Here is a 15,878-nt window from a genome sequence, read left to right on the forward strand (position 1 = left end):
TTTTGTCAGTGGCCGTGGTGTCAGGGTCTGGCCTGATAACTCACCCGACAGGAAATGTGGTTTGCCATAGGCCATCTCTGTTGATGAAGCCTGCAGGACCACTTTGGGTGCCACCCTAATCCCGTGGAGGACACAGGGTAGTTTGTCCGCCCAGTCTGGTCCAGAGAACCGGGCCATAAGGTTCCTGTGGAAAATCTCCACCAACCCATTAGACTGTGGGTGGTATGCTGTGGTGTGGTGGAGCCTGACCACTAGGAGCTTCACCATCTGAGTCCACAGTGCAGATGTGAACTGCGACCCTCTGTCACTAGTGATGTACGCGAGGACTCTGAAATGAGTGATCCATTGGCTGACCAGAGTCCTGGCGCACATCTCCACGGAGGCGTCCTTAATCAAGATGGTGGTCCAATCCTCCACCATAAGGTGGTAACGAGCCTCCTTGGACATTGGCAGGGGCCCAATGACATCAACGTGGATGTGTTGGAATCTGCAAACTGCCGGATCGAAGTTCTGGGTGGGGGCAAGCGCATGTCACTGGACCTTGGAGGCCTGGCACCTGGTACAGTACCTGGCAAGTTCCACCACCTCCTTCTTCAGTCTGTGCCACACAAACCACTCCACAACCATCTGCACAGTTGTCTTTACCGCTGGGTGATCGAGGTTGTGGATCAAACTGAAGCCCTTCGCCATCCAGTGTGGCAGGGCCAGCGGGTGTGGTGTTCCTGTTAAGATGTCGCAGAGCAACGTGTCCGGGCTGCTGGGTACCCAGACATCCTTGAGTTTGAGGACTGAAATGGCAGTCCCCAGCACTGGTGGTAGAAACATCAGGTTGACTAGCCCTCCTCTGCTTGGTTTTTCGAGTCTGTTGGCTTTTGGTTGTGCCACCTGGTTGAGGGCTGCCTCATTCTCACTCCTCCTGTGCCAGAGGGAATCCGCATGGGCTTCTGCTCTCCTCGGGTTCAAGAAGTCTTCATCTGTGAGGAACAGCTGGATGACCTCCATCATCTGATCCAGGAATATCTGGTGGAAGAGTAAACAAGGCTTGTGGTCTTCTGCCAGGGCCAGAATTTCATCCATCAGTGCCTACGGACTATGGTCCCCAAGCCCATCGAGGTGAAGGAGCCTGGAAGCCCATTGCTGGGGAATTAGCCCAAAAGTTCCAAGCAGCAGGTCTTTGAGGGCGGTGTACTTGCCCGTAGCCAGGGCGTGGTGGATGATGTTGACCACCCTCGCTGCCACATCTTTGTCCAGAGCACTCATAACATGATAGAACATCGTGGCATCTGAAGAGATACTGCGGAGTTGAAATTGTGTGAGCAGTAGAAGAAACACAGCTACCACATTGAGGGTTGTTACCGACTGTTTCTATTCAATTTCATTGCTCCCCTTTAAGGGCATCACGAGCTCAGTCACCTGGTGCATTGTGACATCATAATCGCTGCCCAGGAGTTCGCGCTGGAAGGGATGCTGAAGTCAGAGAGAAACCTCTGAGGACACCATTTCCCCATGGCTGCTCCGCCACGTGGAGATAAAAGCGGGGCCAATTTGCCGTGAGGATGTGTGCTACCACACGAGCATCTTTGTGGGACTTTGTGGAAATAACTCACAATTCTGCAGAATAAAATAGTCTGACCATGACAAAAGTTTAGGTAATGTCATTTCATGTGATCCACTGAACCAACTGGAATCTACACACTCTTGTCCTTTCTGATGGTGACAAAGTTAAGGCCTTCACACTTCAACTTTCATTATGCCGAATACCAACACCAACCTGCTTAGCCTCATTAATAGTATCTTCCCTTGATGCCCTTGTATTAGTTAAGTTAATTGTCATAAGATAACAAAAGTTCCACATGACAAAACAGTTCTCTGGTCCTTTGTGGGCAAAAAAAAGACATACAACCAGATAAAACACACGCAGGAAAATAATACATACGTAGTTCAAGTTTTCATATATACAAATAAATAAATATTGTTTCTTGAATGTGAGATTCTCAGATAGTGTGAGCAGTTCATTTGGTCATTCAGCATTCTCACTTCCCATGGGAATAAGCTGTTCCTCAGCCTGTTCATATTGGTTCTCATACTCCTGCATCTCTTCTCGAGGGGAACAGCTGAACAATATTGTCTGCTTGATGGAAGAGTCCTCAAAGGTTTTGCGGGCCATCTTCAAATGTTGGTGGGTGGGGAAGCGAGACTCCAGTGATCCTTCAAAGAAGGGTTTTCTGTAAATTCACTTTGTATTTTCACTCTGCCAAACTTTTGGTCCTATGGATTTGCCTCTATTTCTCTGCTGTACCAGTACCTCACGGTGATGTAGTCGGCCAGGAGCTCTCCATGGAGCTCCTGTAGAAGGTTGTGATAATGGTGGCTCGTATCTTTGCCCGTGTGAGTTTTCAAAATGAGTGCAGTCAGGTTTGCATCTTCCTGACAATTGAGATTTTTGTCCATGATAGGTCACTACTTAAGTGAACTTTGTGAAATGTGGTTCTTTCCACTCTGCCTACTGCAGGTTTAATGATCTGTAGTGGAATGTGGTCTTTTCTGGTCTTCATAACATGCACGATCACCTGGGCAGCAGGTTTATTATAATGGTTAGACCTAGAGCACTGCTTTTACAGCGATAGCAAGTCAGACAGGAGTTCGAATATGGTGCTGTCTGCAAAGAGCTTGTCCGTTTCTCCCCATCATTGCTTGGGTTTTACCCGGGTTCTCCGGTTTCCTCCCACCATTCCAAATGTTGTAGGTCAAATGGGTGTAATTGTGCAGCATGGACGCTTGGGCCGAAAGGACCTGTTACCATGATCCATGTCTAAATATAAATTTTAATTTAATTTCAATGTATTATATCCTTCACCTTCTCTACTTTGAGATTCAGGTTGTTACTCTAGAACCATATCATGAGATTTTCCTCCTCGGCAGCACAACGTCGTTGTTGCAGATGAGGCCAATTGCAAATTCCATGACACTGTTGGATCTGGATCTGGTGATGCAGTCATGGGTCAGTAGTGTAAAGAGGAGCAGGCCTTGAGATGGGTCTGTGCTCAGGGTGGTGTTACTAGATGTTCTGATACAGACCCTAAAAGATTGTGGCCTTTTTAGGAAGTTCAGAATCCAGTTGCAGAGATGGGCATTGAGTCCCAGTGAGGGGAACCTCGCCAACTGCCTCTAAGAAATTATAGTAATGATGGCCTAGCTGGTGGATGAACAGAAGGATGGCGTGAGAGGCATCATAGTCGAGATGGGACAGCATGGAGTGAAGTGACAGGTTTATAACATCAGCTATGGAACAGTTTCTTCTGAAGGTGAATTGAAATGGGTCCAGTGTCTCTGGGAGGGTTGCTTTGATGTGCTCCATCAGCAGATGCCAGGAGCATTTCATAATGGTAGGGGTCAGTGCCATAGGGCGACACTGTGGCCTAGAACTAATGGCTTAGGTGAAGAAGCAGAATGTTTACCAATGATACAAAGGTTGAAGGAGTTGTGAATAGTGTTGAAGTTTGATGTAGTTTACAACAGAGTGGAGATAGAATGCAGACTTGGTTGGAGAAGTGGCAGATGGAGTTCAAACCCAAAACGTTTGAGATGATGCATGTTCGAAGGCCTAAAGGCTGAGTACAAGGTTTATGGAGGATACTTAATAGTGTGAAAGAACAGAGTTACTTTGATCCAAATTCTTACCTCTCTTAATGATGCCATACAGGTTGACAGCATAGTTAAGAAGACCAATGGGATTATTGTCTTCATTAGTCAGAGGATTCTCTTCAAGGGTCAAGAGGTTATGTTACAACTCTATAAATATCTGATGATTAGGTTACCTTGTGTTCAGTCCTGCTTCTATTAACACGTCAACAGATATTCACAGCAAACTTGCTTCTCCACTTTGATCAACCAACATCAGCAATACCACGTATTGGAGCATGGAGCACAGTCAATTACCACCGGCAGGTTTATTCAAGGGAGGGGAGATAATGTGAAGATTGATGGACTCAGTTGATCTGGCGGCATGTCTGGAGAGAAATTATCATTTATTTCCCAACAGGGCTTTCCGACCAGAAATGTTGACTCTCAGTGAATGTTATATGTCACCTTGACTCCGTCCTAATTCTGCTCCTTCGCTCAATGTTCCATCATCTACAGTTATTGTGGATGACAATCCCTGTATGTTGGGATGACACAATGAATATTTTAGAGCAAATCATCCCGCATCAGAATATGCATCTTTGCAGTACACTGATATTGGCTCAATACTGTGAAAATCTGCGTTACTTTTGCATCTATGCTGTGAATTTTACTTCCGAATAAATGATCAAGCATAACAGCATAGGGGTATAAATTTAAACCTTGCACTTTATTTAATTGTTTGTAATATCTGTAATACTTTATATTTATTGAATTACAGTCGCAGCACTTAAAGCTCTTCACTGAACCGTGCTGTGCACAATTTTTCAAAATACGTTATAGATATACAGAGCGTAAATCAGCTTTGCAGACCCACGGGCCCATACAGCCGAAATACACCAATGAACCTACAATTGATGACATTAATTCCAAATTGTATGTGTGCATTCGCCATGCAGAAGAATTGCTCGCGACCACTGTTATGACTCCACATCCTCAAGTGCACTTCAACACATTTGTGGAAATAGCTTTGTGATTCAATAACAAGTAACATATGAATTTACTGGCATGAGAAATTCAGCAGAAAAAATTAGCTGAACACTGAAAACGTCAAGACTGCATTTTCTAATCAATGTAGGTCCAAATATTTTAAGTCCCTGGCTTCAAAGACTGTAACCATGTGGGTCTGTGATGATAAGACTGCAAGGAAGGCTGATGCTGGAAACGTCAATGTGAAAGCAACAAGTCAAGTTGCTGCACATGGGTTATCCAGAGGGGCAAATAGAAGGACAGGAGGGAAAGAAAGTGCGCATAAAATCCTGTCGTTCAATCTTAGGAATCAATTAACTTCATGAAAGATTTGCTAGCTTTTGTAAAGGTAAAGTAGGAATGAGAGTAGAGAATGAAATCATCGCAACTTATGCAGTGAAGTTCTCTCTCTCTCTCTCTCTCTCTCTCTCTCTCTCTCTCTCTCTCTCTCTCTCTCTCTGTCTCTCTGTCTCTCTGTCTCTCTCTCTTTCTCTCTCACTCACTCTCTCTCTCTCCAAGTGAGACTGCTAGGAAGCTCATGTGACTCTCTCACTTGCAGAAAACCCCACCTTCTTCAGCAATCAACAGGGGTTCTCCTTGTTCAAGCTGTTGTCTTCGGTAACAAAACCAGGAGTAACACTTCTGTGAGCATTTTGCTGAAAGGTAAGAAGCCTTGTAGTTATCCAACCATCCAGTCTTTCTCTAATTCCAAACAATGTTCTATTCATTTCATGACATCATTTTAATTAGCACCTACTTGTGAAATGTGCAGAAATGTCTCAAATGATCCTGCAATGTAACTGAATATGAATTCTTCAGTCTTTCAATTAAGATCCTACTCTAATTTTCCCAAATTCTCCCAAATATATATACATTACACTATAGTTAACTAACCCAAATTAACCCCCTTCTAATTCTAAGTGCACGTATATGATGTGTGTATAAATTTAAGAAACGTTCTTTGGTTCACAGTGCAATCTCACTTCTCCTTCTTCCAAATTCTCTGAATGCAGGTAATTCTTATACTGTGCACAGAATTTAACATGTATAAAGTTCAGCAGGCTATAGTGCTCGAAAGGTAAATGTTTGCCACTCAGGAAGGTTCTTGTAGGGTTGCAGAGAGAGATTTGTTGTTCCAGGATTTCCACAACTGAGGTACCACCATTAGTCTCCTCAAGGTCTCGTTGATGAAGCTTGCCCCATCAGGATTCTCCAGATGCCAACCTCTTTCTTTCAGCCATCACAGAGTTCCTTTCTGTTCCACTTATTCCAAGAGAAACATCAGACAGATAGCACTTTCAACCATCCACTGCTCTGGAGCTTTTCATCAGTTTCAACCAACTTCCTGGCTTGTTCTGTTCAGCTGCTTTCAGTGTCACACACACTAGCTGGGTGAGATTCCTGAACATTTCTCTATCTCCCTCCAACTGCCCACTGCTGGAAAACCATGTGACTCTCTCACTTGCAAAAATCCCCACCTTCTTCACCAAACAACAGTTGTTAACCTTCTCTTGGTCAAGCTGTTGTCTTAGGTAAACAAAATCCAGGAGTGACCCTTCTGTGAGCACTTTGAAGAAAGGTCAGAAGCCTTGTAGTTATCCAACCATCCAGCCTGCCTCCAATTTCAAACAATGGTCTATTATTTCATGACAACATTTCAATTAGCATCTATTTGTGAAATGTGCATAAAAGTCTCCATAGATCGTGCAATGTGACTGAATATGAATACTTCATTCTTTCAAATAAGATCTGTTTTAAAATGTATGTATGTATGTAACCTACTCTAATTTTACAAAATACTCCCAAATATTTGGAAAACAGCAGCAATAAATGTTACTACATTTTTGCCTCAAACATCACCAGCAGAACTGCAGAGCAAGAGAAAATAGGAAGTGATGGTCATTGCTGAGGCATAAAATCTGACTGAAACTGAGCATTGGATGAGTTAAATACAAATAGAGAAGATTGTAGTTAAATATTATATAGGTGAGGGAAGAATTGTTAATAAAGTCTTAGAACATTTTCCGGAGACAGATTTTTGAATTGCAATTGGAGTTGGAGAAATTTAGAGAGTTGGAATTGTTACAAACCCAGAGGAACCCAAAATTCATAGCAAAAGATATTCAATAAGACAAATGTTTACTTAAACAGAAGTTGATTTTAAATATCTTTAAATATGAAAACAGGATCAAACTTATCTGATCACTATTAACTTAACTAACATAATCTAACCCTCTTCTAATTCTAAGTGCATGTGTATGTAAGTGAAGAAAAGTTCTTCCATTCAGAGTCCAATATCACTTCTCGTTCCTCCAAGTTCTCTGGTTGCAGGAAATTCTTATGCTGTGCACAGAATTTAACATTTAAGAAGTTCACCAGGCTTTGGTGCTTGAAAAGTAAATGGTTACTGCTAAAAAAAAGTTCTTGTCAGCTTATGAGAGAGAGAGAGAGAGAGATTTGTTGTTCTCTGGACACCCATAACTGATTCCTCGTTACCAGCCACTTCAGTGTTTTGCCGAAGAAACTTGCCCCATCAGTGTTCTCCAGATGATAACCTCATTTTTTAGGTCACCACAGAGTTCATTGAGTTTCCCTTATTTCAAATCAAACATTAGGCAGCCAATCCTCTCCACAAGGACTTTGACCAGGCTGAACTAAGCAGTCAAACCCATCTTCCAAATGGGGGTTTCCACAAGCTTTCCAGCTTGTCCTGTTCCAGTTCCAGCTTCTGCTGCTGCTGACTGTAAACCCGCAGAACAGAACTCCTTCTCCCCCTCTCTCTCTCTCTCTCTCTCTCTCTCACACACACACACACACACACACACACACACACACACACACACACACACACACACACACACACACACACACACACACAAACACATACAAACACACACACACACACACATCTGCTTGCAATTCTGCACGACCCTATTAGACAGACTGCAGCTCCAACAACTTCTTTCATCTGAGGCTCTTGGCGCCAGCCTGTCTAGCATGAACAGAGCTCCAGCTTTTTAAATAAGATCTGTTTTAAAGTGACCTACATTAAAAAACCTGCCCACATTTATCTCCCAAAAACATATCTAAAATCTATCACAACTTCCCCCTTTAAAGGAATTTTTACTCTTGATTTAAAATTCAGTTATTACTAAACTATCTTAAAAATCACTGAAGGGGTAACAATACACAATATATAACATATATAACAGTAACCCAATGTTGAGAGTATTTTTATACATAATCAATTTTAATATCTTGACAAACAATCTGCTATCACGTTATTTATACCTCTGATATAGTTAATTTGCAGATCATATACTTCTAATATCAAACTCCAGTTTAACAATCTTCTGTTTTTATTCTTCATTTTATTCAGAAACACCAGAAGATTGTGGTCAATGAATACCACATTTGGTTGATAAGAGGTACCAAGATATATGTCAAAATTCTGCAGAGAAAATATGATTGACAACAGTTATTTTACAATCGTGGAATAGATCCTTTGATGAATATTAAATATTTTTGAAAAGTAGGCAATGGGATGGTCAATTTCTTATTGTTTTTACAAAAAAAACTACCCATGCTGCTCCCTCACTGGCATCCACTGTTAAAGAAAATGGTTTGACAAAATCAGGAGATTTTAACACAGTGCAATGGCATAGCATCTCCTCAAAATTTTCCAAAGCTTTCTGACAACCTTTAGTCCACACAAATTTCTTCCTTTTCTTCAAAAGGTTGGTTAAAGGAAGAGAAACCTCAGCAAAATTCTTCCAAATTTCCTATAATACCCTGCCATTCCTAAAAATCTTCTCACTGCTTTCTTGGTATAGGAAACTTAGAAATTGCACTCAACTTGCCATGGCCACCGACATAACCCAAGTATGATACCATGGCATTTGTAAATTGGCTCTTTGCTAAATTAACAGTCAAGTTTGCTTTGGATAATCTTGCAAACAATTGATCCAATTCCCTTAAGTGTTCTTCCCATTTGTCTCTTTTTGTGACCAATTCATCAAGAAAGCATCTGTATGTGTTAACGCTTGGATAACCGAATTAATCATCCTCCGGAATGTTGCAGGGGCATTTTTTGATGTCAAAAGATAACACATTATACTCATATAAACAGGATGGAGTTACAAAAGCCGAAATATTCTTTCCTCTCACAGTTAAAGGCACACACAAGTAAACCTTCAACAAATCCAATTTAGTCAGAAATTTAGCTTTGCAAATTTTATTAATACAGTCATCTATTCTCGGAATATTACAAGCATCTGTTTTAGTTATTGAAGTAACCTTCCTATAATCTGTACAGAACTTAACAGTTCCATCCGTTTTCGGTACCAGAATACAAGGAGAACCCCAAGCTGAGTTCGAAGATCTAATAATACCATTTCCCAACATATATTTCACCTACTGATCCATGATTTAACTCTTCTGAATATTTATTCTATATGGGTTTGTTTTATGGGATTTACTTCTCCTACATCTACATCATGGTAATTAGGTGATGACCTTTTTGGAACATCAGAGAACAAATTCATTTATTTCAAATGTAATTCTTTCAACTGCATCTGCTCTTGTAACTTAATAAGGCCTAACTTTTCTTCCAAATTTTCCAAAAATTGCTGAGTTAGACAGGCACACAGGAACCATGGTTTATTTAAGGTTATCCTCACAAGATTCTGTTTCCATGATCTTATGATCCATCACTTCCTCAACCCTGTCAACAACTAATACCTCAGATACAGATTGTTCTCCACTACCTTTTTCCTCTAAATAAGGTTTCATTAACAATTCGCCCTTCAAGTCATCTCCACCAGCCATTTATTTAATCTCCTGTTCAGTTACTGCTTTGATCCTTAAAACAACAAGATCTGTATTTTCTGTTGCTAAATTAACTATTTCCTTGACAAAGAGAAAAGCTTCCTCTCACAATTAACCTGCTCTTTCAAAATTATTTCAGAAGCACTGGGTAAATCGTTATCAACTGGATCTTCTTCAGCTCTCATCATATTCTTGGAGGAAGACTTGTTGCAGCACATGCAGGACATATCTCATAATCCTCTCTAACCTCATCCTTACTAGGCCGATTTGTTAATCTTAAAACTGACCTAACGTTATCCTCTGTCAAATCATTCCCTAATAAAAACGTGACTGCCTGCATGGGTAACTTTGAAATTACTCCTCTACAACAGGTCCTTTAACTAATTCTGAATTTAGCACACTATTGCAAAGCGATATTGACTCTACCTCACCTCCAACTCCTTTAATCAAAGTTATCTCTCCTATGTCAGTCCTTTGATCCAGAGTTAAAATACTTTCCAACAACAATGACTGAGCAGCTCCAGTATGTCTAAGAATTTTAACTGGAACTCGTGATTCTCCCTCCTTCACTGAAACAAAGTATCTGACACAAAAGGTTTGGAAACATCCATGACTTCCTTACCAGGATTTGGAACATCTGCTCTCCTTAAATTCCACTGTTGAATACATGCTTCTGGTAAAACCTCCTTTTCTCATTTCTTTTCCAACACTCGACAATTCACAATCACGTGACCAGGTTTCTTACAAAAGTGATATTGAAATGCAGAGGTTCTGTCGTTTCCCACCTTACCTTCATCTTTTCTCTTAATATTTTCTCCAGATTTCATTTCAGGCTCCACATTAACTTTATGAACAGGTTTATTAATCGGTTCCATATGAACTCTCTGAAAATGTCCCCTATTCTGAAATAGAGCAAATTTATCAGCTAAACTAGCCTCCTGTTGCCTTGTCCTCACATCTCTCTCACCCAGGTGTAATTTAATCTCCTTTGGGACACATCTTTTAATTTCCTCTATTAATATCAATTCTCTCAATCTGTCTAAATCATTGTTTATTCCTTTTGAGGTGCATCAATGGTCAAAACATACAGATTTCTTCAGAGCAAAATCCATATAATATTGATTCCATGTTTTCACCAAACTCCCAAATTTTTGTCTAAATGCTTCTGGAACCAACTCATAACCTTTCAATACTGCTTGTTTAACATTATCATAATTTGCCATTGCTCTACAGTCAAGCTGCAGTATTCAATTTGTGCTTTTCCTCTCAATACACTTTGGATCATTAGAGGCCACTTTTCTTTTGTCCATCTTGAGCTCTCATTAACCTTTTAAAAAGATGAAAATATGTATCTATATCTCCCTCATCAAAAGGAGGAACTAGATTTATCTCTCTACTAGCCAAAAACCTCTCCCCAGGAGTTACAGCCTCAATCCTCTTACTTCTCTCCAACTCTATTTTTAACTTCTCTAATTGAAACTGTCTGTCCCTTTCAGATCCCTCTAACTCACATTTCCCCTGCCTCATATATCCTCTGTTTCACAGCCTCTCCACCCTACATTTCTCTCTTTCTTCTTCCACCTCAATTTCTCCCAAGCCAATTGCAATTAAAAAGATCTATTTTCTGGAAATGTTTCTTTCTCAACATATTTGCCCTCACTTATATATAGTATTTCAATATAATCCTTGTTTTTGTATTTTCTTCATCCAATGCTTATCTTCTGTCAGTTTTAATGCCTTAGAAATAGCCATCAATTCCTCTTTTTGCTTGCCCTGCAGGTCTGCAGGAGAGGGTTGTGACAAAAATGTATTGTAATAATATTAATATTTGGGGAGAATTTATAAGATTTAGAGTATGTCACAAATATACAAAAAAATTTAAAACAGATCTTATTTGAAAGGCTGAAGAATTCACATTGCAGGATTTCTGGAGAATATGCACCTATCACAAGCAGGTGTTAATTGCACTGACTTCATAAAATGCTTGACCATTGTCTTGCTGTCGTCATGTTGCAGTACACTTTCTGCAAAGTGCTCATAGAAAGTTCAATTCTGGATTGTTTTCCTAAGATTACAACTTGGAGTTTTGCAAGACATGAGTCACATGCTCTCTTTGGAGTTTCAGTTGGAAAAGAAAGAGAGATTTGAGTTAACAGCTCAGTCAGTCAATGTGTGGGTCACTGACAAAGTAACTAAAAAGTGCGCTCTAGGCAAAACTGTTTGAAACTGATGAAAGCAAGTTCCAGAGCAGTAGATGGCTGGACGTGCTATCCATCTGATATATCATTTGAAATAGATGAAGGAATGGAACTCTGTGGTAGTTGAAGAAAGTGGTTACCATCTGGAAGACCCTGATGGGGCAGGTTTCATCAGCGAGACCCTGAGGTGACTAGTGGTGTACCTCAGTTGTGGAAATTCTGGAGCAACAAACATCTCTCTCTACAAACCCTATAAGAACCTTCTTGTGTGGTAAACATTTACCTTTCAAGCACCAATCCTGGTGAACTTTATACATGTTCAATTCTGTGCACAGTATGGTGATTGCCTGCAAGCAGAGAACTTGGAAGAAGGAGAAGTGAAATTGAACTGTGAACCAAAGAACTTTTCTTAAATCTACACACACATTACATACACGTGCACTTAGAATAGGAATTTGGGTTAGGATAGAATTCAATTAAAGTTTGACTCTATTTTCATGTTTGAAGTTCATTAAAAATAACTTTTGATTTGAAAGCCATGGGTCTTGGTGAATGTCTATTGATGCTGGGTTTGGGGGTCCTTTGGTTTGTAACAGTATCAACCTCCATTGCTGCTGTCTTTCGGCACACTGAAAATTAGCTTGAACAAAAAACCCAATTAACTAATAAATCACAAAAACACCAATTTTCAATCCAAAAGGGTGAATCCCCAGAAAATGTTACCAACTCCAGAGGACCCCAAAACCCAGGAGAAATAGATATGCACCATGACAAAGGGATACTTAAACTAAAGTTGCTTTTAATTATATTTGAACATGAAAATAGAATCAAACTATAATTTATTTCTCTTGACTTACTTAACCTACTAAACCCCTTCTAATTCTAAGCGCTTGTGTGTTTAATGTGTGTGTAAGTTCAGCAAAGTTCTTTGATTCACAGTCCAATCAGAATAAATGGAGTAAATGGGGTTAACACTTTGTCATTCCAGGAATATGCCACCAGCAAGGAGTGGCATAGAAACACGCAATGCCACTCTACTCCATCCATTATTTCTCTTGGTTCAAACACAAAATATATTGGAATATTTACTGAAATGCAAAGCACAATGACTATTGCAATGACAATACTGGCAGTCTGTTCGCTGCAGTATTTGCTCCTGAGTTTTTTGCAACAATTTGCCATCAAAAGTGAAACAAACTGTTAAACACACAGAAAAATCAACCACAAAAAAAAATCCAAGAAAATATATCAATCTGCACATGTAAAATCTATTCAACACGGAATTTGGGAAGTATGTGTCGTTCAGATCAAAGAGCACGACTGTAAATATGAGGACATGAAAATCAGCTACTGCCATGTCCAGCAGATACCGGGTAATGCATTTGGATAAACCACATTTTGCGCACAGGAGGATCACAATCATTAACATATTAGCTGGAAGAAAGAAGAGAAAATGAAACCAAAATGTTCACAACTAAATACTAATTTAGTTTATATTTCCATTCAGTCCATCACTTGAAAGTGAATTAAAAGATCCTCAATTGTTTGTGTCAACATCATGGTGACGGTCTTACTATGTGACCGAATCTCGAATGAAATGTCCTTCATAAATTGCAATCATTTTTTTTTCTTTCTTAGTGCAGTTGAAAGATATTACAATTCAGAAATAAAATTGAGAGAAGAATAGATTGGGAGAAGGCAGAGAGTCATTCGCCTTGAGAAGGCAATTAGACACCTAAAGTTGAAAGGTTTAAAGTGAGTGAGGGAGAATTTGAACAGGGACATGAGGATAAAATATTTGTACACAGAAGCTGGTGAGTTTCTAATTTAAAGTAGCGATTAAAACAAATATAGTTGCAGTTTAGGATAAAAAGACGGATATCTCACGAAGAATATGAGCCAAACCTTGGTGGGACATTTTGGTCAGCATTGGCTGGTTGGACTGAATGAGCTGCTTTACCTTTATAGTTTTACTGTTCGAATAATCTCTAACGCAATTATGATGGTTGGTTTTGGTTTTCGATGGAGGAAAATTAAAGCGATCGATAATTTGTTGCCATATTTTGCTTAGGTCAGGAAAACCATACTCATCTAAAGACGAGGCATAAAGGCGCAATTACTTAATGACTCAAAGCAATACTAATGCCAGTATTAATCAATTTGTGCAAATAAAAAGACAATTTAAAGTGTATTTGTGTCTGCAGCATTCCAATGCTTAAATTAATACGTGGTCCGGCAATCAAATAAACTGAAACCTACAACAGAAATGTCAGGTGGTATGTTGATGCTCATATTGAATGAAGTGCATGTAATTTGTCTGGAGTATAATATAATTGATTTAACAATTAAATTGTACCAATAGATATCTATCATTAATTGTATTGGTTACAATTTCATAGTGTAATAGAGTATATAGATATGTTTTTGGGAGATAAATTGTGAAAGTTTTGTTAGAGTAGGTCACATAGAAACACTTTAAAACAGACCTCATTTAAAATATTGCAAATTGCCCCATGCAAGACATATCAGCTCCCCAGCTTTTGCAAGACCTTTAAAGAGAATTCACTAATGGATTGTTGTTTACATTAGGCAACAGATAAAATATATTTGTTGGAGCCACAGGTTGTCTGCAGATGTTCTAAGAGGGTCATGTGGTTTTGCAAGCAGAGAGAGTCAAAAAGACTTTTTCTCAGAGAGAGAGGGGGGAGAGAGAGAGAGAGAGAGAGAGAGAGAGAGAGAGAGAGAGAGAGAGAGAGAGAGTGAGAGAGTGAGAGAGTGTGAGAGAGAGAGAGAGAGAGAGAGAGAGAGAGAGAGAGAGAGAGAGGGGGGGGAGAGAGAGAGGGAGTGACACACAGTGATCTTCTACAGTGTTACAGCCAGCAAGAGAAGCTGGGACTGGAACAGGACAAGCTGGCAAGTTTATGGAAAGCCCCATTTGGAAGATGGCCTGGTCAAAAGCCTTGTGGTTCATGCAATAGGAGAGGAAATGACTGGCTATCTAATGTTTCACTTTGAATAAGAGAAACAAAAAGGAAATCTGTGGTGACCTGAAAAGGTTATCATATAGAGAACCCTGAAGGGGGCAGGTTTCATAAGCAAGATACTGGAGTGGATAATTAAAAAGTACATCAGTTGTGTATGTTCTGGAACAACAAATCTCTCTCTGAAAACCGACCAAATACTTACTGAGCGGTAAGCATTTTCCTTTCAAGCACCAAAGTCCAGTGAACTCCATAAATGTTAAATTATGTGCTCAGTATAAGAATTGCCTGAAACCAGTGAACTTGGACGAATGAGAAGTGAGATTGGACTGTGAACCAAAGAACTTTTCTGAACAAGCACACACGTGTGCATAGAGTTTGAAGTGGTTAGGTTAGGTTAGTTAAGTTAAAGTGAGATTCAGTTTTCATGTTTAAAGATAATTAAAAACAACTTTTGTTTAAGTAACAATTTGTCTTGGTGAATATCTATTGCTGCTGGGTTTTGGGGTCTTCTGGGCTCATAACATTTACGGGAAATCATCCTTTCGGATTGAAACTTGGAGCTTAGTGATTTATCAGTAAATTGGTATTTTTCAAGGTAATTTAAAGTTTGTGTGTGGATATAACAGCAGAAATGGATGTTGATGGATTTTTTTGTCACAACCACCACCTGCAGAGCTGCAGGGCAAGAGAAAAGGATGTTTTACCAGAAGCATGTATTCAGGCTGTTGAATTTAAGGAGAGCAGATGTTCCAAACTGGTAAGGGTGTCATGGATGTTTTCAAACTTTTTATGTCAGAGGGTTTGGTTTCAGTCAAGGAGGGAGAATCACAGGTTCCGGTTAAAATTCTTAGAGATACTGGGGCTGCTCAGTCACTGTTGTTGAAAAGTGTTTAAACTCTTGATCCATATATTGACACGAGGCGACAACTTTGATTAAAGGTGTTGGAGGTAAGGTAGAGTTACTATCTCTTCACAACATAGTGCTGAATTCAGAATTAATTAAAGGACCATTGTAGTAGGAGTAATTTCAAAGTTACCCTTGCAGGGTGTGCAGTTATTTTTCGCGAATGATTTGGTAGAGGATAAAGTTGGGTCAGTTTTGAGATTAAAAAATCAGCCTCGTAAGGATCAGGTTAGAGAAGATTGTGAGATATATCCTGCATGTGCTGCAACAAGGTCTGTGACTAAGATTATGATGACAGTTGAAGAAGATACATTT

General features: G+C 39.8%; 1 long non-coding RNA gene across 5 annotated transcripts in view; it reads left to right on the plus strand.

Moving 5' to 3' along the window:
- Positions 1-15,878, plus strand: part of LOC138750902 (uncharacterized) — a 160,339-nt gene that overhangs the window by 104,224 nt on the left and 40,237 nt on the right. Inside the window, exons 4-5 of one of the 5 annotated variants that reach the window (XR_011349589.1) lie at positions 5,210-5,313; positions 13,747-13,824. The exons of 1 other annotated variant lie outside the window; for it this stretch is intronic. This is a non-coding gene — a long non-coding RNA (uncharacterized lncRNA). Of the gene's footprint in view, positions 1-5,209; positions 5,314-8,029; positions 8,186-13,746; positions 13,825-15,878 lie in introns of those variants that run through there. 3 more of the 5 variants (XR_011349586.1, XR_011349587.1, XR_011349591.1) reach the window with 3 other exon arrangements.

Source organism: Narcine bancroftii, unplaced genomic scaffold (assembly GCF_036971445.1).
Source record: "Narcine bancroftii isolate sNarBan1 unplaced genomic scaffold, sNarBan1.hap1 Scaffold_301, whole genome shotgun sequence".
NCBI classification, from domain to species: Eukaryota; Metazoa; Chordata; class Chondrichthyes; order Torpediniformes; family Narcinidae; genus Narcine; species Narcine bancroftii.